The sequence below is a fragment of the Petaurus breviceps genome, unplaced genomic scaffold (assembly GCF_028583685.1).
Source record: "Petaurus breviceps papuanus isolate PSGF00001 unplaced genomic scaffold, PetGlider_PUasm1.0 441, whole genome shotgun sequence".
NCBI lineage: Eukaryota > Metazoa > Chordata > Mammalia > Diprotodontia > Petauridae > Petaurus > Petaurus breviceps.
Window position 1 is genome coordinate 592,842 of NW_027186335.1, and position 27,804 is coordinate 620,645.

The 27,804-nt window shown below is 39.1% G+C and overlaps 1 protein-coding gene across 3 annotated transcripts in view; it reads right to left on the bottom strand.

Annotated features, from left to right (window-relative positions):
* Positions 1 to 27,253, bottom strand: part of ARHGAP39 (Rho GTPase activating protein 39) — a 418,348-nt gene extending 391,095 nt beyond the window's left edge. For 2 of the 3 annotated variants that reach the window (XM_069100947.1, XM_069100944.1), the window contains exon 1: positions 27,122 to 27,253. The gene's annotated coding sequence lies outside the window, so the exon portion shown is untranslated. Of the gene's footprint in view, positions 1 to 27,024 lie in introns of all 3 variants that reach the window. The other variant, XM_069100945.1, reaches the window with a different exon arrangement.
* Positions 27,254 to 27,804: the final 551 nt, after the last annotated feature.

The window sequence follows — 27,804 nt, forward strand, 5'->3', positions numbered from 1 at the left end:
CCTGGTCATGTCTTTCAGGAAGTTCTTAAATTTTTTTCCTCCTCAATCTATGTTGTCAATTTTTTTTTTTTGCTATGCAATACCTTAACTTTTCTTTTCTTTTTTTTAATCTTTTGACATTATTTTGATATTTCTTTTTGTTTCTTGGAGTCATTGACTTCTATTTGATTCATTCTAATTTTCAGAGAATTTGTTGCTCAGACAGAGTTCTGTACCTCTTGTGCTAAGCTGTTAATTCCCTTCCTTCCTTCCTTCCTTTCTTTCTTCATGTTCTTTGGAAATACTTCTTAGGTCTCTTCCTGAAATACAATTTGTGCCCAAATGAATCACGAGAAGTGGTGATTCCATAGTTTTAACAAGCCTTGGGAAGTTCTCTGATTTGTCTGGGAAACATGTCCCAGGAAGACAAGAGACTACTGTTATTATCTCAATCAATGGCTGCCTCAGGAGAGAATGACCAACCACCACTACTTCTCTACAGTACTTTTTCTGTCCATGGAGGGCAAAAACTGCTTCTTCCTCAAAGCATCCAACTCCATTCTTTTCAGAAAAATAAGACAATTTGCTTTTTAGTTCTAAGTGTATAAATGTCCTATTTCTTCATGTCTTCCTCTATGTGACATTTTTCTACCATCCAAACTCCAAACAAAAGTCAACTTTCCCTTCTTGAACTTAAAAATCATTGAAGCCTTGCTTTTTGGATTTTTTAAAAGGAATATTTCATTGTTCTTGATATAATCTAGAGTACAGTCATATTCCATCATAATGATGACATAATGATCAACTTCAAAGATGGATAAAGTGAACCAATGTTTGTACAAACATTTTAATTGCATAAAGCAGAGGGAGGTTTTGTAACTTGCAGGGTATACGAATAGAAATGATGTTCAATTCTCTTTAATTCATTAGCTGATGTAATATTCCTAAGTTGTAAACTTCCAAGCACAAAACCAACATAAAAAAATTTGCCTTCTAGGAATTAACATTCAGAGTAAAACTCCGATCAAGAAAAAAGCAATAAATATTGCAAAGTGAGAAATATCATATCCATAATAAAGCCATAAAATAAAAATCTGCCAATAGCCAAAAAAAGGGCATCTCTGGCATGGAGAAGTGGCACACTGATACACACAACATACTTTTAAATTTAATCTGCATTACTAATATTTTCCCCATCACTTATTTTAAGTATAAACAATCAACAAAACAATAAATCTAACCCTGATTTGTTTACTAATTTCTGAGGTATAAATGACCATATATGCTGCCTAGTCATATCGATTAATGGCAGACATATACTGGAAGTAGAATGAATAAATAAATGAAGGGATGAAAAGGCTGAGTCCGCAAATATTTATTAAGAACTTATATTTGACAGCAGTGTGCTAAGGGCTGGGCAAAAATACCTTCTCAATTGTGAAAGAATTCACATTCTAATGAAGGATATAAATTTACAGTCAGGTACAGATAGGTACGGTCAGTTCTGTTATGTCTGTCTGAAAACATGAATTTGTTCCAATGCAACTAATATATCAGAGGGAACTGAGTGTAACTTGAATTTCAGTTTGCTTGATTTTGCAACAAGAGGACAAAAACCATCCACAACTGGTTTTATAATTTTCCTTCAAATTTCTTTTCACAATTATTCAAAGGCTCTACCCTTCTAAAGTTGTCTGTGATGTACACTTCAGTAAGCAAAGTTCAGGTCTTTTTCAAGATAAAGTTCCATATTTATTGTACATCTGCTAGTGCAGTAGGAGCTACAGATGGAGTTAAGTTGATGAGCACAAAGCCCACACACTTTCTACCATGGTCAAGTCTTCTGAAGTTGTGGCCCAGAGTAACGAGCCCTCTTTACCTGTAGGCCTTGATTTTGCCGGCTCCAGGCCCCTTGGGCACCAAGGCAGCCTTAGGTCACCAACTACTCAGAAAACTGAGTCTAATTTAAAAGAATACAAGTCTTTGAAGCTTACATTCTTTTTTTTTTTTACTTTTTCCAATTACATGTAAAAACATTTTTTATATTCTTTATTTTTTTGCTTTTCTTTTTGGAAGGGAAAAGCAGGGCAATTGTGGTTAAGTGACTTGCCCAAGGTCACATGGCTAGTAAGTGTTAAGTGTCTGAGCCACATTTCAACTCAGGTCCTCCTGACTCCAGGATGGGTACTCTATTCACTGCGCCACTTAGCCACCCCTTTTACATTCATTTTTTTTAATTTTGAGTTCCAAATTTTCTTCTTCCCTCTCCCCTTCTCCTGATTGATAAGATAAGCAGTTTGATATAGGCTATACCTGTGCAGTCATGTAATACATACTTCTATATTGGTCATGTAGTAAAAGAAAACAGACCCAAAAAAATTTTAGTAAAAAATGGTATGCTTTAATCTACACTCAGATTCCATCAGTTCTTTCTCTACAAGTAGACAGTATTTTACAACATCTGTCCTTCAGAATTGTCTTGCATTTTTGTATTGCTGAGAATAGCTAAATTATTCACAGCTGATCATCATACAATATTGCTATCATATTGTGCAATGCTCTCCTGGTTCTGCTCACTTTACTTTGCATTGGTTCAAGTAAGTCTTCCCAGGTTTTTTCTGTAAGCATCCTGCTCATCATTTTTTATAACACAACAGTATTCCACTAAAATCATATCCCATAACTTCTTTAGCCACTTCCCAACTGAATCACCCTCTCAATTTCCAATCCATTGCCACCACAGAAAAAGAACTACTACAAATATTTTTGTACATATAGGTGCTTCCCCCCCCTTTTTTTTTAAATCTCTTTGGGCTACGAACCAACTGGTCTGGGTCAAAGGTCAAAATACACCATTTTATAACACCATTTTTGAGCATAGAAGCAAATTGCTCTCCAGAATGGTTAGATCAGTTCACAACTCCACCAACAGTGCACTGGCATAACCATTTTCACATATCCTCTCCAATGTTTGTCATTTTCCTTTTCTGTCATATTAGCCAATCTGCTGTGTGTAAAGTGGTATCTCAGAGTTGTTTTAATTTGCCTTTCTCTAACCAATAGTGATTTGGAGGATTTTTTTTCATATGACTATATAGATTTGATTTCTTTGTCTGAAAACTGCCTGTTCATATCCTTTAACCATTTATCAAGTGGAGAATGACTTGTATTCTTTTAAATTAGACTCAGTTTTCCAAATAGTTGAAAAATGAGGCCTTTATCAAAGAAACTTGTTTAAAAAAATTCCGCAGTTTTCTTGCTTTCCTTCTAATCTTGGCTGCACTGGTTTCATTTGTTCAAAACCTTTTTAAATTAATGTAATCAAAATCATCTACACCCTGTAATGCTCTCTATCTCGTTTGGTCATAAATTCTTCCTTTATCAATTATGACAGGGAAACTATCCCTTGTTCTCCTAATTTGCTTATGGTATCACCCTTTATGTCTACATAATGTACCCATTTTGACTTTATATTGGTATATGGTGTGAGATGTTGCTCTAGACCTAGTTTCTACCAAACTGCTTTTTTCAGTTTTTCCAGAAATGTTTGTCAAATAGTGAGCTCTTGTCCACACAGCTGGGATCTTTGGGTTTGTCAAACACCAGAATACTATATTCATTTACTACTGTGGCTTGTGTATCCAATCTATTCCACTGATCCACCACTCTATCTCTTAAGCAGTACCAAACTGTACTGATGATTACCACTTTATCATACATTTTGAGATCTGGTACAGCTTAACTACCTTCCTTCATATTTTTTTTTCATTATTTCCCTTGATATTCTTGAACTTTTATTCTTTCAGATGAATTATGTAATGATCTTTCCTAGCTCTATAAAATAATTTTTGGTAGTTAGATTGGCATGGCACTAAATAAGAAAATTACTCTAGGTAGAACTGTCATATTTATTATGTTGGTCCAATCTATCCTTGAGCAGGTGATATTTTTCCAATTGTTCGGATCTGACTTTATTAGTATGAAAAATGGTTTATAATTGCGTTTATATAGTTCTTGGGGTTTTCTTGACACGTAGACTCCCAAGGATTTTATGAAGCTTATATTCTAAGGGTAGAAAACAACATGAAAAGGGAAACAGGGGGAAAGAGAGAAGTCCATAGAATTTGGAATAAAGTCAGCACCTGATTCCAGAGAGGGATGAAGGAATAAACTAGTTTTTACCTTTCATCATATCCCTAGTTCAGACAGTGCCTGGCACATAGCAAGTGCTTAACTGACTCCTGCTGGTTCTGTCCTTTGGTCAATCAAAAACAACTGCTTGTCATCTTTTATGTCTACCATTACAAGATCCTGCTAACTGGTCTTTCTCTTTGGAGAATCTCTTTCTAAAGCACAAATCTTACCATGTCAATCCCCTACTTAGGAATTTGCAGCAAAAAATTCAAATTCCTCAGTTAAGCACTTTAAATCTTCTACAATCTGGCTCTAGGCAGCTTTTTCCAAGTTATTTCACATTACTCCTTTTCATGCACTCTATGTTCAAGCCAAACTGACATATTTGTTGTTCCCCACACTCAGCATTTTATTGTCTTCCTCCTTTAAAGTGCACAAGTTACCCTGAATGCCTGAAATATATTTCCCTCTACACTTATACCTCTTAAGATCCTTTTAATCTCAAGTGCCAGAGAATACTTCAAAGCATAGTTAACAAGCAAGATGATTCTAACACAAGATGGCAAATGGACCTTATATCAGACTTATTGGAATGAGACCCATGTTTAGACTCATGGTTGTCAGACAAACCAGAAAAAAACTATATGAACTGATGCAGAGTAAAGCGAGCAAAACCAGAACAATTTATAAATGTATAACATTATAAAGAAAGGCAAGGAACTCTGATTGATGACCAACCATGATTCCAGAGGACCAATGATAAAACATACTACCCACCTCCTAAAAGTGAGATGATAAAAGTACAGAATAAGACATTTTCAAACAATGTCAATAAAGTTATTTGCTCTTCTTGACTATGCGTAACTGATACTAGGATACTGTTTTTCTTTCTTTCTATTTTAAAGAAGTATTACTAGTAGGGTTAACAAATCACAAAAAAAAAAAGTCATTTACACATTTTAAAAATGAAGAGGAAGATCAGTAAGAAACACAGACAAGCAGGACAGTTTGAAAATAAAATGTCGAATTTGCTGTATTCTTGGAAGTAGAAGCAAGTTATCTGCGATACAGAGTCATGACTCCCAGTGCGATCCTTTTTTTCTGTTTTGCTTTATAAGGCACGCTCGTTATATTCAACATCGTTAAAACAAAAAAGCACACTTCATTCTAAAGAAATAGCACAGGTAAAAGGGGAGTGAGTGGGTAAAGCAGCACTGTACTTTAAGAAGATAGAATCATGTGAAGTAAGGCAAGAACTAGGAGCTGGTTCAGCAATGACATCTGCTCAGTTCTTTCAATACAAAAGGATGCAGTTCATCTGAGCCAAATCTCCCTATTTATCTTAGGCATCAAATCCACATTAGCCATTTTTGCTCTTTCTTTTTCAGTCTAAAGATCATTGTCTTTAACAAAGAAAACAGAAGACAGAACTGAGAAGCTCTGTCTTCCCTTCATCCCCCATCATCATTATCCAAACCACCCTAAGCAGCAGATATATTTCTTCTTTGATTCTCCATTTCTCAGCAATTTAAAAAATCCAAAATTTTTGTTGTCCTTCAGTTTCCCCCACCAGCCTCAGGATATTCTGAGATTTATTTTTTGCTTCTATTTTTTTAAGGCAACTGGGGTTATGTAATTTGCCTAGGGTCACACAGCTAACAGGTGTCTAAGGCCACATTTGAACTCAGGTCCTCCTGCCTCCAGGGCCACTGCTCAATCCACTGTACCACCTAGCTGCCTCTTTGATTCTATTCTTACTGGACTATACAAAGATTGAATATTCATCCACCATTACTTGCCTTTGCTTCCATCTTCAGAACCTATCTTGTAAGTTAATGAAGTCCCTGTACATCCACATCTCTTTAGAATGCTCCTCCTGTTCCTCCTCACTAAAATTATCTCCATGTCTTCAGAATTTCATTTCTGAGAGCTTTCCAATTCTCCTGGACTGTACAATTTCCCCTGTAGAATTTCACTCCATGAGATCTTACCTTTCTCTGAACCCTCTGAAATCTGATCTTCTATATTCTTTCCCATTCTTCTCTATCATAAAATCTAAGGTGGTTTGTCATTTCCCCACAAGTTTCCATCATTTTCACCCAAACAACCAACATCTTCTTGTTGGTAATAGTAAGATCCGTTACAGAATATCTCCTCATTTAACTTCCAACTTCTGAGGCAGAATTATCATTAAGGAAAGCCAAGAAATGATCAGTTGCTCTGCTTTTGATAAATTTGTCCAGGAAATATCCAGATAAATGAAGACACCACTCACACACACCCATCATTACTATATATCATACCATCACACCTGGCTTGTTTTTTCTTTGTAGCTAACTCATATACTTCCTCTTTCTGTCTAGATGATCTATAATAGCCACTCTCAAAGTGTGCTCCGTAGACCCCGGATGCCCCTTGAGACCTTTTCAGAGAGTCTAAAAAGTTAAAATTATTTTCATAATAATGCTAAAACATTATTCACCTATTAAAACACTGTTCCCTTTTTCAACTACATATCTATGAGACAAGATTTTCTTCATATGCTTCAAGCTAAACAACATCTAACATATCAAATGCAGAAAAAGATATGAGCACCCAGATGTCTTCCATTAAGCCAGACATTAAAGAGGTTTGCAAAACCAAATAAAACAATCCCACTCTTCTCACTAATTTTTTTGTGGAGAAGTTATTTTGCATTAAAAATGTTACATATATGAACATATAAAGGATTTACTACTATTTTAAATTAACAAATAAAATTTTAAAATATTAATTTTGTTTCTAATATGATTACTATCAATATGTTTATATAACCCATATAAAAAAAGGCTCTTAGGGATCTTCAATAACTTTTCAAGAGTGTAAAGGGTCTAAAGCTCTGGCTTCCACCTTCCCCAATTCATGTAAAAAGGGGACTCTGAACAAACTTTGGAGCTACAGAACCCACAAAACGACACAGAGAACCTAACCTCCCACCAAGGACAGCCTGGCAGCCCGGGAGCAAGAGGCCAGAGCAGCACTCTGAGAGCCAACCCCACCCCACTAGAGCCAGAGGTTTTAGCCCCAGGGCAGCCTGACCAACCACCTACTGGAGGGACTTCAGATCACCAGCAGCTATGACAGTTTGCAGAATTATCAACACATAGATGCTAAGGACAAAGTGAGAGGTCAGTGCAGTGTGGACTTTGGGATCCAGTAGTTGGGAGTGCGTAGGCTTTTGCCCCCGGGGCAAGAAGCTGCTGAGGCAGCCCATGCAGCCGCAGCTATGTGGCAGCTTCAGCTCCTAGCCTGCAGAGTGTAGGGGGACCAAGCAAACAGTCTGAGGGGTAATCACTCTTGGTTTAACCTGCTTGGATCTGGATTGAGGTCTAGGGTGGAGATCCTGGGGTGTGCAACCAGCTTGCCAGAGTGTGTGGAGGCTTCAGAGAGGACACCCAACTAATACCTTAGGCAGCTGAGAAAACCCCAAGGTTTGGGACGAAACTCCCCTGTCTGGTGGCGGAGTCCTACAGTGGCAAAAAGCCCAGGGGTCAAGTGACTGAGTGGCAAAATAAGCAAGCAAAGAAAGCAAAATAAACAGAGAACCCCAACTTTACACTCCTATTTTGGGGACAAAAAGGATCAAAGCATGGAACAGGAGGAAGACAGTGAAGTCAGAACTCCTGCACCAGAAGCTTCAAAGAAAAATATGAGCTGGTTATAGGCCACAGAGGACCTTAAGAAGCAAATAAGAGAAGTGGAGTAAAAATTGGGAAGAGAAATGAGAACAATGCAAGAAAATTATGAAATAAGAGTCAACAGCCTGGCTGAGGAAAATAACACCTTAAAAAAATAGACTAACTCAAATGACAAAAGAGACTCAAAAAGGCAATGAGGAGAAGAATGCCTTAAAAAGCCAAATTTGCCAGATGGAAAAAGAATCTCAAAAGCTCACCAAGGAGAATCATTCCTTCAGAATTAGATTGGAGCAAATGGAAGCTAGTGACTTTATCAGAAATCAAGATGTTGTTAAACAGATCCAAACAAATGAAAGCATAAAAGGCAATGTGAAATATCTCTTGGGAAAAACCACTGACCTGGAACATAGATCCAGGAGAGAGAATTTAAAAATTAATGGACAACCTGAAAGCCATGATCAAAGAAAAAAACCTAGAAATCATCCTCCAAGAAATCCTCAGGGAAAACTGCCCTAATGTTTTAGAACTAGAGGGCAAAACAGAGGTTGAAAGAATCTACCAATCACCTCCTGAAAAAGATCCCAAAAAGAAAACTCCTGGGAATATTATACACAGGTTCCAAAATTCCCAGATCAAGAAGAGAATTATTACAAGCAGCCAGGAAGAAACAATTTGAATATTGTGGAAACATAATCAGGATAACAGGATCTGGCAGCTTCTACACTAAGGGATCAAAGGGCTTGGAATATGATATTCCGGAGGGCAAAGGAGCTGGGATTAAAACCAAGAATCACCTACCCAGCAAAACTGAGTATCATGTTTCAGGGGAAAATATGGTCATTCAGTGGAATAAAGGACTTTCAAGCATTCTTGCTGAAAAAACCAGAATTGAATAGAAAATATGACATCCAGATACAAGAAGCAAGAGAAGCATGAGAAGGTAAACAGGGAAAAGAAATCATAAGGAACTTATTAAAGTTGAAGTATGAACATTCCTACATGGAAAAACAATAACTGTAACTGATGAATCTTTTCTCAGTATGAGAACAGTTGAAGGGAATAGAAATATATGTCTATATAGGAGGGTATGTGGGAGTATGAATACATATGTGAATGTGTGTATATGTTTACAGGTATACATAGATAGAAGGCACAGGACCAATTTAATAAGAAGGGATGATACTTAAAAGGTGAAATTAAGAGGTGAGAGAAGAATATAATGAGAGGAGATGGGGAGAGACAGAATGGGGTAAACTATCTCATATAGAAGAGGCAAGGGAAAATGGTTACAATGGAGGGGAAGAACTGATTTTAAAACTTTGAATTCATAAAAAAAAAAAAGGCAAAAGGGAATGGGTCAACATTATTCTCACTGAATTTGGATTGGGGAGGGAATGACATATACTAAATAGGGTATCTCACCCTACAGGAGAGTAGGGGGAAAAGGCATGAGAGGGGGGATGATGGAAGGGAGGGAAGTTGGAAGCCTCCACTTTTGAAAAGGGACAGGATCAAAGTAGAGAATAGAACAAGTGGGAGGTAGGATAAGAGGAAGGGAAATACAGTCAGTCTTTTACAATATATCTACTATGGTAATGTTTTGCACTAGCTACACATGTACAACCTATACTGAATTGCTTATCTTCCCAGTAAGGGTGGGTGATAAGGGAGGAAGGGAATGAATCTGGAATTCAAAGTTTTAAAATCAGATGTTTAAATATATATATATATACTATTATTAATACTATTAATACTATTTTATATGTAATTGGAAAATAAGACATACAGGCACTGGGGCATAGAGATCCACCATGCCCTACTGGAAAAGTTGAAGAGGTATGGGAGAAGATATGGGAGAGAGCAGATTGGAGGAGAGGATATCCTGTGGGACCTCTATTTTAGGGTGGTAGGTAGGGGAAAAACGGGGAAAAAATTTGTAACTCAAAATCTGGAGGAAATGAATGATGTAAACCAAAAGTTAATAAAGCATTTTTTTTTAAAAAAAAAGTGTAAAAGGTCTTAAGATCATAAAGTTTGGAAATTATTGGTCTACAATATACCCTGATGGAAATATAACTTCTGTCTTTACTTCCATTTGTCTGCACCCAAATGTTCTCCAAACTGCTTCCATCATCTGGTTTCTGCATTTCTTTGGATATGTAAATATGAAGATTAAAATAAGTGAACATAATATGTTCCTAATGTACAATGCTTCTCCATCCACTTATTTAACCCCTTTTTCCTCTATTTTCAATTTTAATGTAAGATATACCCTTATAGAGTTATTTTCCCCATCATGGTGTTTACCCAAGTTTGAAGGAAACCTAGAAGATAAAATTGCATCTCTGTATATTAGTATCTATTTCATCTTGCTTATTAGACATATTTTGACTACCTATATATTTGAGGCTAAAGGTCTTGTTCACATTCTAGGATTTTGTGCCCTGTAAATTTCTCTGCAACTCTGCTACTAATGTTCCAGATATTCTTGCTATGCTCAATAGTTGAGGTTCTTATTATGGGGTCCATGGATAGGTTTCAGGGGGTCCACGCACTTGGATGGGAAAAACAGTAATATCTTTACTTTCAATAACCTTTAGCTTCCTTTGTAAACCTATGTATTTTACTTTATGCATTATTATGAGCAGGCCATGGTCTTTACCAGATTCACAAAGGGTTCTGTAACACAAAAAGGTAAAGAACCCTTGCTCTATAATATCTGGCTTGGTGGATTTATAATAAGTAGTTTTCTCCTTTCTCCTTTTTAATTTAAAACCTTTAGTTGTATTTACATTTAAGTTTATTTTTACGAGCCTTTTTTATATGCATTCAGTCCCTGTCTTTCATATATTATAAACTATCAACCAGAAATACAAATCCCATTCTCAAATATCATCTCCTTATACAACTATTCATTTTCCAAATCTGCCTCTCTCTTCTGTAGTCCCTGCCTTCAAATGTTCCCAATGATAAGATTCTCACCTGTCTGTACAGAGGTCTTCAATTATTCATCTAAGGCATCAGTCTTTAGCTGTGCTTTCTAGATTTCTTCTGGCAGTATCATTTGTGCCTTCATGAATAACCAGATTACTCTTCTAGCCCATGATTCCCCTTGCAGTTAGCTTTAGAGTGCCTTTAACTCGGAATTATCATTCTTTTTCTTTTTGCCTGATAGGATCTTTCAACAATTCCTTTTCCTAGTCTTACTTATCTTATTTCTATCTTGCATACTTACTATAGAAGCAAGATAAGTAAGGCAGACAGGTGGTACAGTAGATAAAATGACAGGCCTGAAGTCAGGAAAATTTGAGTTCAAATTTAGCTTCAGATACTTAAAATTATGTGTCCCCAGGCAAATCATCTGGTTTCTGTTGTGAAGATCAAATGAGATATTTGTAAAACGAGTAGTACAGTGCCTAGGACTTAGTAGGCACTTTCCAATACTTCTATTAAATAACTCTAATGGCTCCAGCTCCTTTCCTTTTCCTTCTTCAGCTTCTCAAATTCTCCCAAATTTCCTCTCCCCCAATTTCAATTTCAGGTACCTCACTCAAAATTTTGAAACCCTTCAAACTATCTCCATCCTCCTCTTCTTTTTTCCTGATCTTTCAGCTAAAGCACTTCCCTCCTCCTTCTGTTCCTTCAACTTCAGCCCTCCCCTTTCTGCTCCCACACAAATCACAAGCAGACTTAGGGAGGTTACAACAAAACAAATCCATCAATATCAGTAACATTAACTAAAAACACTTCTTTCCAAGGTGCCAATCATTTTATCCCAAGTCAAAAGAAACAGTTTGGTCATCTTTCTCCCTACTCCCATTTCCCACAAAAAAATCTAAAATAGTCTGAAAAGTACAGGAAGTATACCTTTATTCTATCTATGTACTGAAAGCTCCCAATATTCAGGGAATTTCCTTACTTTTTAATATGTTCCATAGTATTCAAGCACAGTCCTTCTACTCTGCACATTGCAAAGACCTCTAAAAACCCTCACTGAGTAATTGCTGCCATACTTACATTTCACTTCTGATTTTATGTGCCATACATTTTATGAAATGCTAATCTATAAGCAAAAAATCTAAACCCTTCATGACTAAAATTTAATTCATCCTTTCTAAAAGCTAACACGTGGTTAGTTAAAATACTTAGCAGTAAATGATTGAAGAATCTTAGATAAAATGTCTTTTGAATCAGCAGTTTAGGAAAAAAGGACAAGGAAATACAAAAATGTGCAACACTCCCTTCAGTTTGTAAGTTAATAATTACAATAACCAAAATCGGAGGAAACAAGAATTCTAAAAGGAAAAAGCAAATCTTGTTTTAAACGCTTCAACAGAAACAACTGAAAAGCTCTTTGTGAATCAAGTACTGAAGACCATCCCATTGGGCTGATAATTCCTCTCACTGGACTTATGAGACCAGGTTTTGTGCAAATAAAGTATACATCTGTGATCTAGTTCCACCATTTTATAGAATGACAAAAAAGGTAGTGGAGGTGCCTTGGCTAGAGGTGCAGCTGTCTTTAACCATGGTTCCTAGAACTTATGATTTGCCTCTTAGACAATCTCTAGCACACTCTTCACTCACTTTCTGGTCTTAGCAATTAATGTTTGGATTACATACTTTTTATATATTATATATAGCTGTTGATAAGGACTATATCTAGAATAATGCACCTTCGCACCTTCATTATTTCTGGAAATTTTCTATAATTCTTAAGAACCGTCTCAACTATGCTGCTCCTTTGCTTTGCAAGGTACTCAGTGAATAAACAATTTTAAGTACCTATCATGTGCTACAAAGAAAAACAAAAGACAGTCCCAACTCTCAGAGAGATCACAATCTAACGGGGACAACAACATGCAAAACACTGTGTACAAACAAGAAATTCAGCTCAAATCGGTAATAATCAAAATCAAAAGGAAAGCGGATCAGCACAGGCTTCCTGCTGAAAGGTGGGACTTTGGCTGAGTCTTGAAGGAAAGAGGAGATGACAAAAAGAGAGCATTTCAGGAATGGGGAACGGTCAGTGAGAACGACCAATCAAGTGATGGAGCCTTGTTCCAGGAAAAGTAAGGGGCCAGTGTCCTTGGATCATATGGGGGGGGGGGGGGGGGGGGGGGGGGGGGGGGGGGGGGGGGGGGGGGGGGGGGGAGAGAGGAGTGAAAGGGAAGGTTAGATGCTATAAGACTGGAAAGATGGGAGGAGAAGTAGGCTATGAGGGTCTCTGAACACCAACCCAAGGATTTTATATTTTGTCCTGAAGGTGATAGGGAGCCACTGGAATTTATGGAGTAGAAGGAAGCTGACATGGTCAGACCTCAGCTTTAGGGAGATTACTTTGACAGCTGAATAAAACACAGACTACCATAGGGAGAAACCTATGGCCAAGAGACCAACTAGCAGATGACTATAATAGTCTAGGCGTGAAGAGATAAGGGCCTGCACCAGGTGGTGGCAGTGTCAGAAGAGGGAAGGGAACGCATACATACAGAGGTGTTACAAAGGCAAAACAGACTGGATATAGGAAAAGAAAAAGAAGAGTTGAGGATGACACCTAGGCTTCAAGCTTAAGTGACTGGGAGGTTAGTGGTGCCCTCTACAATTATAGGACATTCACTTCAAGATATCTGAAAGGCAACTGGAAATAAAAGATTGGAAAGTCAGGACAGAGTTAGAGCTGGATAAGTAGATTTCAGAATTATCAGTACAGAGATGATAACTGAATCCATGGGAGCTGATGGGATCACCAAGTAAAATAGTCTGGAGGGAGAAAAGAAAATAGTCAAGGAGAGAGCTTTGGGAGATACCCACGTTAGCAGGCATAGGATCTGGATGAATATCCAGCAAAGGAGAATGACAAAGAGCAGAGAGGTAGGAGAACCAAGAGTGAGTAGTGTCCCAAAAACCTAGTGATAAGAAAGTATCAAGGAAAAGGTGATAGTGTCAAAGGCTGAAGAGAAATCAAGAAAGATGAAAACCGAGAAAAGGTCATTATATCTGGAAATTAAGAAATCAACAGGAACTCTGGGGAAAGTAGTTTTAGTTGAATGATGAGGTAAGAAGTAAGACTCAAGGAAAGATCAGGGAATGTAAAATAAAATTGCCACCGATTACAATGTAGTCTTTGTTGAATAATGGTTTCATGAGCTCCAACACTACATCTGTAGATACACTGGTTTCAGTGTTTCAAGTAGCCTCTTTTCCCAAGTTAAGGAATCTCTTGAACAAGTATTCGTTTTCATCGTCTACTGCCAAACAAAATGTCGGGCCAAATCTGTCTGTCTGGGGGCAGCTAGGTGGCACAGTGAATAGAGTACCGGCCTTGAAGTCAGGAGGACCTGAGTTCAAATCCGGCCTCAAACACTTAACACAAAAACTAGCCATGTGACCTTGGGCAAATCACTTAACTCCAATTGCTCTCCCAAGAAAAGGCAAAAAAAAAAAACCCTCTGTCTGTCTGGTTTAACATACAGTGAATAAATCTACAGCATGCCTTGCAAAGCAGCAATTGTTCATCAACTATTATATATACATCAGAAATAAATGCTTTCAATAAAAGGATTCCACAGTAAAGATGCTAGACAAAACTTGTCCTGCAGCAGATTTTGCTTCCAGGTTTCAGGTTAAAGTGAGGGTACCTCATTATATCTAGAAACTGATTACGTGGCATAGTTTTACTGAACAAAAGACACCCTGAAAAGTCATTCCACATATTTTTTATTGGGAGGTTTGTTTCGACAATAATGCCACGAGTGACAATAAACCCAATGAACTTTTCTAATTAAACTAATATAATGGATCAGTTAGCATTTACTGTTGGTACTTGTTGGCCCTCAGCATTTATACATTTCTTAATGTTTCTAAGCACTGGCTCACTAAATAAAACTTGAAAAGAAGACAAAGACACAGGTTGTAGAATATGCAAGCAGTTGGGATAGACCAAAGTCTAAAGATATTTACCTGTTGCAAGTATCCTCACACTGCTTGAGAAACAACAGCCCATTGCTAAGAACTATCTTTACCTACACAAACTGTGGTTCTTAGTCTCTTTGCAGTTAACTTGGGTCCAAGAAGAGCCATGCTGCTCATTACCTTTTAGATTACCAGCTGTAGAAGTAATTTCAATGATGAATTATTCATTATCACTGGAATCAGATCAGGAATACTCTTCCTCTGTTTCACACACTGAAACCAGAGTATTTATGTCATCAAATTCACTATCATAAAGTTCATTACAGGATAAGTTGTGTGGGAATATTTTTTATTTAGTTTTAAAATCTCTCCATCAGAGTCTTTTAGACAGTTTATCAAAAAGGATGCAACAAACCTCTATTACTATTACACAACAAAGTATAAGTTTCTTAAAATGTGAAAAACCAGGAGAATAAAATGAGCAAACTAATGGACATTACATACAAAGATGAATATTTCTTTTACTCCATTATTTACAAGATTTTATAAACATCTGATAAATTCTAATGATTCTCCAAACAGAAAAGACTAATATGGGCAAAAAACTGCCTCAATTGAAATAAATGTAGGAATATTTCCTCTTATTTATAACCAAAGTATAGCATGTTTAAGTAGAAGCATCATATGATGTTTATGGGTAGAAACACATTTTACTTCATTCAGTATCTGAAAAGTCTTTAGAATGCTAAGGAATACTGATTACAAAAATACGGAAAAAATGATGAAGTATAAAATAGAAGTACCTTCAAGTTAAGTATCTAAAAAAAATTGCATCAATTGACAGACATCTTTTAAGAATACACTACTTGCAAAGTATTTCCTGTAGGGAATTTTCATGGTAAAATTCCAAGAGAAAAAAGCTACACCCTTCCATAATTCATGGAGCTTTTAAAAGTGCATTTCCTTTAAGAAGGCTTTCATAATCAGAAATGGGACAACAATACTCCCCCTTGCATAAGCCACATTTTTCTAAGTGACTTACTATTTTACTCTTCACCACAAAAAAAAAAAAATGTCTCTTATCTACCATTCATACCTAATGGAAATCCACAAATGCCTAGAATAATCTTCTCCAAAGCAGTTTGGGCCATGTTACACCTCTTCTCAAAAACCTTCAATGACTTCCTTAAAGTCCTCCAGAACCTGATTCCAACTTACACTAATTCTCTCCTCTACATGTCTAGCCCTTCACTGCACCAAAACTAAAAACTGCAAACAGTTCTCCAAACTAAATTTCAGGTCTACCATCTTCACACCTTTGAATGCTTGTTCCCTGTGCCTGGAAACATACTGCTTGCCTCACTTCTAACTCTTGGAATGCTAAGCTTCTTTTAAAGGTTCATTTCAGGTGCAACCTACTCATTACTCAGTTTTTCTTTATCTCCCATAATTGTTCTCTCCCTTCTTCAATACATGTTGTATCTGCCACCTTTCCAGTAGAAGGTAAGCTCCCTGATGGTTAAGAACTCTTTCATTTTTGCCTCTGTACTCCCAATACTAGGAGAATTCCTTGCAAACAGAGAGTACTCAATAAATTTTGTTAAGTTATTCATCATGTATCCAATAGTATGCAATGAAATCTAATCCATTTGAACATATTAATATTGTTGTTTAATTATGATGGGAATTACAATCTAGCAACACACAATAAAAATAATTAAAATAATCACACCTTTTACCCAATAATTCCATTTCCAGAAACAGACCCTGAAAATGTTTGGGTTAAGAACCTCCCTTATTGACAGCAAGATACTCTAGTGGATAGAGCACTAGTCAGGAAGACCTGAATTCAAATCCTGCCTGCTTCACTTCTATTAAGTTGCCATAGGTGCTTACTAGGTAAATGACCCTGGGTAAGTCTCAATCTCTCAAAACTCTTATCTTCCGTTTCACCATTTAAAAATGCGGATAGTAACAGCAACTACTTCACAGGGTTGGTGGGAGGATCAAATAAGATAGTATGAGCAAAGCATACTGCAAACCTTAAAATGTTATACAAATGCTACCTGTTCAAAGTTATTCATAAAAGCATAACATATAATTGTAAAAAAAAAACTATAATAACTTAATTGTCCAGTAGTTAAAACAAAATTGCAGCACCTTAATGCAATAGAAAGCTATAATACAATTAAAAAAGACAAGTAGAAAGAATATGTAAAGACATTTATGAAATAATGCAAAGTAAAAATAAGAATTAGGAGTACACATTGCCTGTGACCACAAAGCAAGAATGAATATAGGAGCAGCCAAGTGGCACAGTAAGAGCGCTGGCCCCAGAGTCAGAAGACCTGGGTTCTGTTATGGCCTCAGATACTTAACGCCCACACAAAATAACTGGCCCTGTTACCTTGAGCAAGTTACTTAACCCCAATTGCTTAGGGGCAGCCAGGTGGCACGCAGTGAGTAAGAGTGCCGGCCCCAGCGTTGGGAGACCTGGGATCGATTCCGGCCTCAGATACTCAGCACCCACACAAAAATAACTAGCCGTGTAACCTTGAGCAAGTTACTTAACCCCGAAGTCATTAAAAAAAAAAAAAGAATGACTATAAACAGACAACAAAAAAATTGATGAGGACATAGAAGGATCGATAGAAAATTGGTTATAGTACTTTATACGTTAAAATTAAACACTCGGAGCAGCTAGGTGGCACAGTGAAGAGAGCACCAGCCATGGAGTCAGGAGGACCTGAGTTCAAAACACGGCCTCAGATACTTAACACAAAACTTGCCATGTGACCTTGGACAAGTCATTTAACCCCAAATGTCCTCCAAAAAAGCAAAAAAAAAAATTAAACACTCACCAATCAAGTTTGGTATTTTGCTTTGGTATGCAATGTTAAGTTGGGGCCATCTCCAGACATCCTGATATATATCGTGCCACTGAACCCAGGTGGCTCTGCAGAAGAAAGTGAGGCTGGTGACTTTGCACACAGTCCTCACACTTAAACCCAATTCACTTCAAAGCCATAGCATTATCTTCCTGATGTCATGGTCCTCTTTGAAAATATAATATTAAGTTTATAATAAAACTTTTTTTAAGCCTATGAGCTTTAAAACTCATCCAGACTAATAAAAAGTCAAGAATCACAAAAGGAATAAGGAAAAAAAATTGGGAAGCCTAGCAGTTGATGTTGTTCAATTCTTTTAGTGATATCTGACTCCTCAAGACCACATGTTAGTATTTTCTTGGCAAAGATAAAGTGGTTCTCCATCTCCTTCTCCAGCTCATATAAAGATAAGGAAACTAAGGCAAACAGGGTTAACTGACTTGTCCAGGGTTACACAGCTAGTAAGTGCCTGAGGCCAGATTTACACTCTGGAAGATTATGACTTCCTGTCTCCTGGACCTATCCACTGTACCATCAATTTGCCCACTGTTACTCATAACTGCATAATTAACATCTCAGCTATAAGTTTTCTTACTGGGTTGTTTTTTTTTTTTTGGATTTGATTTCCTAGGAACTTCTAGGTCTTTCAACTGCCACTGTTCTTAATGGTTGCTACTAGTTATGATACTTGTCATAGTAGATACATATACATATAGTAGATACATGTACATGGAGGGAGAGAAAGAGAGAGAGACACAGAATTGGAGCTATCGCCATCATCTTTCCTTTTTGGTTTTAAACCCTATCTTCTTATACTTAAAAGGTCTTAAAACCAAACTTATCATCTTCCTGGCTCCCAGAAGTTAAACTGGCTCCCAATTCCTGCAATATCCATCAATCTCCCAACAATCCAGGCTTGAAACCTCATATGTAGTTACCAAAACTTGTCAAGTCTTCCATCAAAAAAAAAAAAAAAAAAAAAAAAAAATATAAGTATTTACAAAAACTTGTAAAGTTTTCCAAAAAAAAAAAAAAAAAAAAGAAAAAATCTATTAAGCAACTACTGTGTGCCAAGCATTGTAAATGCTAGAGATACAAAGACAGGAAAGAAAATAATTCCTGCCCTCAGAGAGTTTACATTTTATCAGGAAGAATAATATGTACACACATAAAAGTATATACAAAGCTAAAATAAGGTAATTTGTAGAGATGGGGGTAGTTACTAAGCACATGGAGAGAGCAGTAAAGGTCTCATGTAGGAGGTAGTATTTGATCTGAGCTTTGAAGGAAGCTTGGAGTTCAAAGAGGTAGAGGTAAGGTTTGAGTGCATTCAACCTCAAAAGGCACAGGGACAGGAGATAACACTCCACATGTTAGGAACGACAAAAAGACCTACTTGGCCAGACTACAGAGTATGTGAAGGGGAGTAATTTGTAATACACCTGGAAAGGAAGGGTGGAACCAGTCTATAAAGGGTTTTAAATGGGGGGGGGGGGAAGCACTATATTTGATCCTGGAGATAATAGGATGCCTCTGGAATTTATTGAGTAGATTAGTGACATGGTCACACCTGTTCTTTTGGACTATCACTTTGGCAACTATGTGGAGAATAGATTAAAGAAAAGTGGGACTTGAGGAAGGGAGACCATTTGACAGGCTACTGCAATAGTACAGGTGAGGGGTGGCTAGGTGGCACAGTGAATAGAGCACTGGCCATGGAGTCAGGAGGACCTGAGTTCAAATCCAGCCTCAGACACTTAACACAAAAACTAGCCATGTGACCTTGGGCAAGTCACTAAACCCCAACTGCTCTCCAAAAAGAAAAAAGAAAAAAAATAGTACAGGTGAGATGTGATGTCAGCCTGAAGTAGGCCATGTGAGTCAAGAAAAGGGTACAGATACAAGAGATATTGTCAATGCATTATCAACTGGAAACTTACTGGCAATGTGGAGTAAGGGTAATGTATCAAGGATAAGTCTGAGGTTATGAAATTGGGTAACTGGAAGGATAATGGTATCCTCTATAGAAATAGGAAAGTCTATAAGAAGGACAAACTTGGAGAGAAAAACAAAACATATTAAATTTGAGATGACTATGGGACATCCAGGTCACAATGGTCAGTAGGCATTTGGAAAAAGGGATCAGGAGTTCAGAAGAAGGGCTACATAGATATGGGAGGCATCTGTGTAGAGATTATAACCGAACCTATGGAAGCAAATGAGATAAAAGATAGTATAATGCAGTAGTTCTTAACCTGGGGTCCAGAGATTCCAAGATTTCAGGAAATGATGATCCAGCAAAGAAAACTAAAAACGAGAAGCTAGGTAGGGGGGAAAAGATGGCCAATAGTTACATGTGTTGCAAAAAGTTCAAAAAGAATGAGAATTCAGAAAAGGTCATCAGGTTTGGAGATTACAAGACCATCAGTAACTTTGAAAGCACAGTTTCAATAGTTAAAAACCAGACTGCAAGGCACATTGAGCAATGAGATGAGAGAATGTGGCCATCAAAAAGCATAGACAGCATTTTGGGGAAGTTTGTTTGTAAAAGCAAGGAGAGATATAGAATGATACCTTGAAAAAGAAATCAAAAGTGAAAGTTGTTAAGGATGTAGGAGACCTGGGAACATTTGTAAGCAGCAAGTAAGGAGCCAATAGATAGGAAAATATTGAAGAATATGTGCAGGTGCTCAAACTACACCAACAAAAGGCTACTTAGTCCATAAAAATCTAACTGCTATCAGAACGAGAGGACACAGCGTAGGATAGTTGTTACTATTATAGCTAAACCATATCAAATAGGCTTTTACAAGGAAGTCAGGATAGTGTCAGGAACACCTGAGTTTAAATTCTTCCTAAGATGCTTCACTAGCTGTGTGATTCTGAACTAATCACTAAACCTTGCTGACCCTCAGTTTCCTCATCTGTAAAATAGGGATGATAATAATAGCACCTATCTCACAAGGTTGTTAACATCAAATGAGATGATTTATGTCCAAAAAAATTGCAAACTTTTGAACACTAAAAATCCAACTACAATTTATATCATTGTTTTGTAGGAAAATGAGTTACAATGTCCAAATAATCAAATATCCCCACATGACTGATCCATACCATATACCACCGTCAGATTAATGTTCATGCAACACCTTTTTCAACTACAACATCGTAATGGATCCATAACCTCATCAATGTGGATAATTCCTTCTACCAATGTAAACTGCAAACCATGCATCCATTCCTGCTCCTGTTGTGTGACCCTTGTCCATATCCTCTCTATAAAGCTGAGAGAGGGACAATCAATATGCTGGGGGCCTTCTTTGAATTCTCTTGATGCTGTGACTGCCAATGATAAAACATGGGCTAGGCTAACCATTACTCCTGCAGTATGATCAGATTATCCACCCAACCCCAATATAGTTCTCCGATCACATCCTTTACACCATTTTACCTGAAAAATTAATACCTTCTAACATGTTAAAATCTATTCATAGCCACAATATGCCTTTCTTTTGCCCTTCAGATGATCCTTAACTTCAGTTCTTCAGAGCCTGCAGTATTCCATGAGGTGAGGGCCTCTAACGTCACACATCCTGCTCAAAAATTCACCACTAGCTATAGGACAAAAATCCATATTCCTTAGTCAACAATGAATGTGTTCCACATCTAGACTGCAACCAACCTTTTCAACTTTCTTTCATTCATTCATGTAAGTCTTTAGCAAGTACCTACTATGCTGCAGGCACTTTAAATGAGAAGCAGTGTCAAGTGGTCAAAAGAACACTGGATGTGGAATCAGGAGACTCCAGGAATTATTCCCTTCCACATCACTAGTCAGGAGCAAGGTGCCCCCACCACCTCCACCCCCATCTGGAAAATCCACTTAAAATTTTTTGACCCTCCCTTCATACCAGAGAAGAAGTTTGAATTTTTTTTCTTTTTCTTTTATGAAGTTTTTACAGTACATTATTATAAAATCTGGATTAAGTATTTGGTCACAGGCTCTGTCATCTGCAGGCCTTTGCATATCATCTGAGGCTTCCACAAAAGTCCCCAAAAAATTCCCATTTAATTTCTTATGCTGACTCTCAATATAGCAAAACCATGATGGGGAAAGTGGAGATGGGGAATGGATAACTGTAAAGTCCCAGCTTTAGAACTTAAGGTCACTCTTACTATACTGTATGACCTTGAAAGAGATAGCATGGTGTAGTAGAAAGAGAACTGGGTGATCCTGGCCAAGTCCCTTCATGCAAAGTAAGTTTCCTTATCTGTAGAATGGAGACACTGACAATACCTACCTCACCAAGTAGCTTTCTTTGTACCATACCTGTGATTTAACTGGGAAAAAGAATTCCCAATGGGGAAATTCTTCAATCACTCATTCCTAGCCTTAGAGAATTAAATGCAGTACCGAGAGGTTAAATGACTTGCCCAGTGTTACACAGCCAGTATGTGTCAGAAGTGGGAACTGTGCCCATACCATCCAGATTTCAAGACCGGCTCTCAATCTACTAGGATACAGTACCTCTCAAGGCACTTGTGGGGATTAAATAAAACACATATGAAATAGTATTTTGCAAACCCTGAAGTACTTCACAAATGTGAGTGATGTATTATTATTGGACCTGTCACTTCACTTTCTTAAATTTCAGTTTCTTCATCTGCAAAATGATGGAACATACTCTGTGCTAGGTACTGAAAGGAACACAAAGTTCTTCAGGGGGCTTACAATCTAGTTGAAGGACAATACCAGTCAGAACATAACAGGCCATTAGTGCTAAATCAGAGTATCAGGAAGATCTGGGTTTAAATGCTGCTCTAGATGGACAAGTCATAGCCTCTCTGAGTCTTACTTAACTCATCTATAAAACGGAATAATTAACAATGCCTACCTAGACTGTGATGAGCATCAAGTGAGATAATACAAATAAAGCACTTGGAAAACCTTTAAATATTACATAAACATTATCTATCACAATTTTTTTACTATTCCCTTCCATGAACTTTCCAGTCCAGTCCAAATGACCCTAGCCCAATGCACAATGAGCATTCTCACTTTCTCACTCTGGCTCATGGTAATGCCATGATCTCAAATGACCTCCTCTTCCTCAAATATCTGAATCCTACCTCCATCCTTACAGGTCCAGCTTAAGTCCCATTTCCTTCATAAAGCCTTTCCTAAACAATCTAACACACAAGGACCTTTTCCCTTCTCTGAATTCCCACAATCCATCTCATACTGCCTGGTGCTATTAATTATATTTATACATTTATATACTCTGTCTCCCTTGATTTCAAGACAGTGGAGCACAGAAATTAATGCTTTATGTTTCTTTATCTCCCACTGTACTGAGCTCAATAAAAGATTGTTGAATGTAAAATTGGAAAACAAAAACAAAGTACTAGAAAGAGATGTCTAACATTTAAGATCTATTAATATGCCAATGGAAAAATCTTCCAAAGATACCAGTGATACCTCATTTTTAAAATATTTAAAAGAAAAGTGGGATAAAGCAATAACAAATATGGAACCAAGAATAATCCTATACAATTAAGCATGGAATAGATATAATAAAGAAAATAAAACAAGATCCAATGTTGTTTCATAAAACTATAAATCATTCTAAAGCATATTATTTGCTTTTTTAAAAGGCATGTACCAAGATTACTGACAAGGAGAAATAATCCATATCATAATTTACAGAGGGCATACAAGCAGACTGGGCACTGAGTTTAGACCTTTGGCTTCAAAAACGGAAATAATAAAACTGTCAACCTACAATTCAGTAATGCTAAAGCACCCATAAATAAAGAGGTAAATTCGAAGAAAGGAAGTAATTAGCAAAAACTTTTTTTTTTCTTATAGCACCAAAGAACCAACTGGAATCCTGGTTTATATCAAGGGGGTTAATTCAATGAAAGTGGTTATTAAATTGTCCAAGGGCATGCATGCTGAGACTCCATGTGGAACACTGCTTCCAATTCAAGACTTCCTCCATAGCTAGGAAAAAAGGTTAATACAGACATTTTAAAATAACTTTCTAAAATGTTATTTTAAAATATACTATAGTTTTTTCTTCTTTTTGCAAATAGTGAAAATTCTCAACTTCAAACCCTAGAGTGCAAACATATCCATCTTATTTATTTTTTGTGTTTATTTATATTTATTGAAAGATTTCCCCATAAACAGTAAACACCAATATCATAAATAGGATTAGATGTGGTTTTTCTATGATGATTCTGAGACATAGAAGAAACAGATAACCCAACCTGAAAAAGGATCATTTCCATCAACTCCCTCTCAGAAGCACAGGTTTTAGCAATCCGATTTCCTGTGGTAGCACAGTGGAGCAGACACAGGGGTATTTATTACTGATGGGACCCAAAACCTACTTTCTCTTACTTATTTCCTTATTGTCATTTAAAATTGGCCACACACAAGTCTTTTTTTTTTAATATTATGAGCAATATCCTATGCAGAAGTATTAAATCCAGTATATTCCATTTTATTATAGATATTCACCTTTAGTTCAACTTAACAGATATACCGAGGAACTAGTTTAAATTTCATTTATCACTTATTCAACATTTATTGTCTACAGTATGCAAGGTACTATACTAATCACATAACAGAAACTACAAATATTCAGGGCTAAAAGGGATCTCTGCAGACATCAAGGGCAATCTAACCCTCAACAAACTTCCTTCTACAACATACACCCAAGTGGTCATTATCCAGCCTTCTGAGGGGGAAACATAGAAAACATTTGTTACAATATCATGGAGATAAGTTGAATTGTTGATCTTATTTCACTATAAATTGAAACCAACAAAGTATTTCTACATTAATTTAAATTAGGCAAATTAGGTAACCAAGAATTTGAGGTTCACTTCAATGCTGAGTGAAGATTCTTATAAATGAACTAGGAAAAAAGACTATATAAAGATGATCCAGCCACAAACTGATTAGAAGTCAATGTATCTGTACTTCATATGGGTACAGGAAGCAACGAAAAAGGTATCAAGAACACAACGAATTAATATATAAAAATATATAAAATGAATTCAACATTACTGTCAAGCTAACCCGTGTTATTGGGCTCTAGAAGGACTAGTACATCCAAAACCAGCATGCCATTTCGCAGATTTGAACCACAAACAAAAGCAAAATACCTCATTAGCAAGCATGGTAAAAACAAGGTGCAACTATAAAGCAGCGAGTCTAATTTTAAAAGCCACAAAAGAATATATCTTACTTTACAGTCATAGCTCACAGTATATCTCCTATCTTCCCATTCCTCCACCCCCACCCACATGAAGAAAAGGTAGGCATGGCTCACCAGCAAGCCACCTGCTGTTTACCAAAGTTACCCTGGACATACAGTGTTAAATTTCACTCAATGGCTTAAAAAGACAGATCACCATATTGTATGTGCCAGGTGAGATACAGAAGCTTTGCAACTGTAGATTTTTCTGCAGAGGTCACTGGAGGGTTGATTAAACTAGTATCACAGAGAGAAAAAAAAATCTATTCTGCAGTTTCTGCAGCTCAAGGCTGCAGAGCTCCCAAAGCAGCTGCATGGTGAGAAACAGTACCTAACACACCCACAGCTACCAAAGGACACAGAATATGTCACACATTTTAAAATGCAAGGCATTCTAAGAGCCAATAATCTTAAAACCTACATCACAATCATGGAGCTCAAATCACATGGGCTCACTGACTAACAAGCACACCCTTCTGACCATTCAGACCAGAATTGGAAGAGAGCAGCTTTGACAGGTCAGATAAAACGGGGAAGAGGGAATGCTCAATCACCAAAGCTTCCTGCAGATGAACTAGCAGTAATAATCACAGCTATCTTCTCTCCTTCACTTCCCCAAATAAGTTTACCCCCAAATCTAAACCCATGACAAATATTTTCCCTTACTTCCACTGGGTCACCTGGCCAAACAAACAAAAAGAGGTCAAAAATAACTACAATCAGGAGAGTCACCCTTGAGTGCCCTCACTAGCAACCGTCAGAGGTATTAAAATCCCAAATCAGTGAAGCTCTTATTATGTAGTAAACTCCCCAAATTCCCCTCCTTTGGAAGCCATGACTCCCCCAATCTACTCAAGAACCAGGTGTCACTACCTGCCCATCCTACACTCCCTAAGAAAACAGCTCTCAGGCCACACACATAACTGACTCAAGACCTTGGTAGATACTCCCATCCCACCCACGTGACTACCCTCTTCTACCCACCCCCGGGAACCTGGGCTTACGCCACACTCCAATACTCCATCCCACTCTCTACTATCCCTCACATACCCCTTGCTGGTCTTACCCCTTACCTCTTCCTCTTCCCCCACCCCAGGAAAGGAAGACTCCTACACCATCCACTCCGGAATAAGACCCTACCAGGCACCCTGACTTCTTCCCACCCACCCCCACTAGTATGAGTACACGTGTGTACGTGTGTACACACACACACAGACAGCAGAGCTCGGTCACCCTCACCTTAACCTCGGGAAAGCCAAGCCCCCTCCCCCAACACTCTCTTGGTCATCAAGGCCTTCATCCCCCTTCCCCGAAGGCGAGGAGGAGGCCACCCGATCCCCCACACACAGACCCTGAACCAAAGAGTTACACACCTTCAGAACCGAGGCACACCCCGCTCGAGGAGCAGCCCACCCTCCCCAATCAAAAGCAGAGGGGCCGGACCTCACACCTCCAGGAGAGCCCTCGAGCCACCTCTACACGCATACTCCAGGTCCGGGGAGGCCCTCACCTTCCCCATCCCATCCCCATGAAGGGGTCAAGCCTCCTCGGCCACATGTTCCATGGCCGGAAGGAGACTCCCACCAAAACCAGAGGGGCCTAGTCCCTCCCAGAACCAAGACCGCTCACCCACCCAGATGGTGCAGCCCCAACACACGTACGCCCCAGAACCAGAGGAACCCCCACCGGACCCAGATAGGCCCGGTCCCCCACACAGAGAGGTCAGAACCAGGACCACCCCCACCCGAACCAAAGCGACTCCCGACATTCACCCTAGAACCAGTACATCCCCCACAAGACCCAGAGGGGCCCAGTCCCTCACACAGACCCTAGACCCACGACCCTTCACCAGAACCAGAGGGTCGCCCCTCACACACCTAGAACCAGGGCCTCCCACCAGATCCGGCGGAGTCCAGCCCCATCACATACACACCCTAGAACCAAAACCCCCCATCGGAACCAGAGGAGCCCAGCCCTCCCACATTCGCCCTAGAACCAGGACCCTCCACGAGAACCAGAAGGCTCTCACACACCCTCGAACCAAGACCCCCCCCCCAAACCCCGAGGGGCCCAACCCCCAAATACACACCCTAAAACCACGGCGCCCCACCAGAAGCAGAGGGGCCCAACCGTCCCCCTGTGCACTTCAGAACCAGAACAAACCTCCTCCCTGGGTCTTCCCCCGAAGCCCCCGCCCCCAATGCCGAGGCCGGGGGTCGTCTCCGCCGCAGCGCAGCGGCCGCCGGCGCGGGGCTCCTACCTCTCCGCCATCTTCCTCCCCGGGCGCTCGCTCTCACAGGGCCGGCAGGGCGCGAGCCGCGGGGGCGGCGGCGGCGGCGCGGACAGAGTCCCTCATCTCGGCCCGGCTCGGCTCGGCCCGGCCCGGCCCAGCCCGCGCCGCACAAGGCTCCTGCGGCTGCGGCGGCTGCTGCTCCGGCTGCTGCTGCTGCGGCTGCTGCTGCACGCTGCTAGACGACGCTACCCCCGCCGCTGTCGCTGTCGCTGCCGCTGCCGCCGCCGCCGCCGCTGCTGCTGCTGCTGCTGCTGCCTCCAGATCCTGCGCGGAGCAGGGAGCCCGCGCGCGTCCTCCCGTCACCAAGCGCAACCCCCCGCCCTCCTACTCCGCCTCCCGCTCAAGGCTCACGCCTCCTCCCCGCAGCCTATTCTCTCCACCGCCAGCCACTGGGCGGCGCCAGAAAAAACGTGTAGCACAGAACGGAGGAGTGAGGAGAGAAGGAGACGGAGTGAGCCCTCCCTGCTGGGGATGCTGGGAGATGTAGTCCCATTCTTTCTGAGTGCGAAGGGATTGTAGAGGTCATTTGAGATGGCATAACTTCAAACTTTAGCTGTCATCTAGTCCCAAGGGTTTTTAACCTGGGGTCCAGGGGTCCATGAGCTTGGATAGGAAAAACATTACAACTTTATTTCCACTAACCTCTAGTT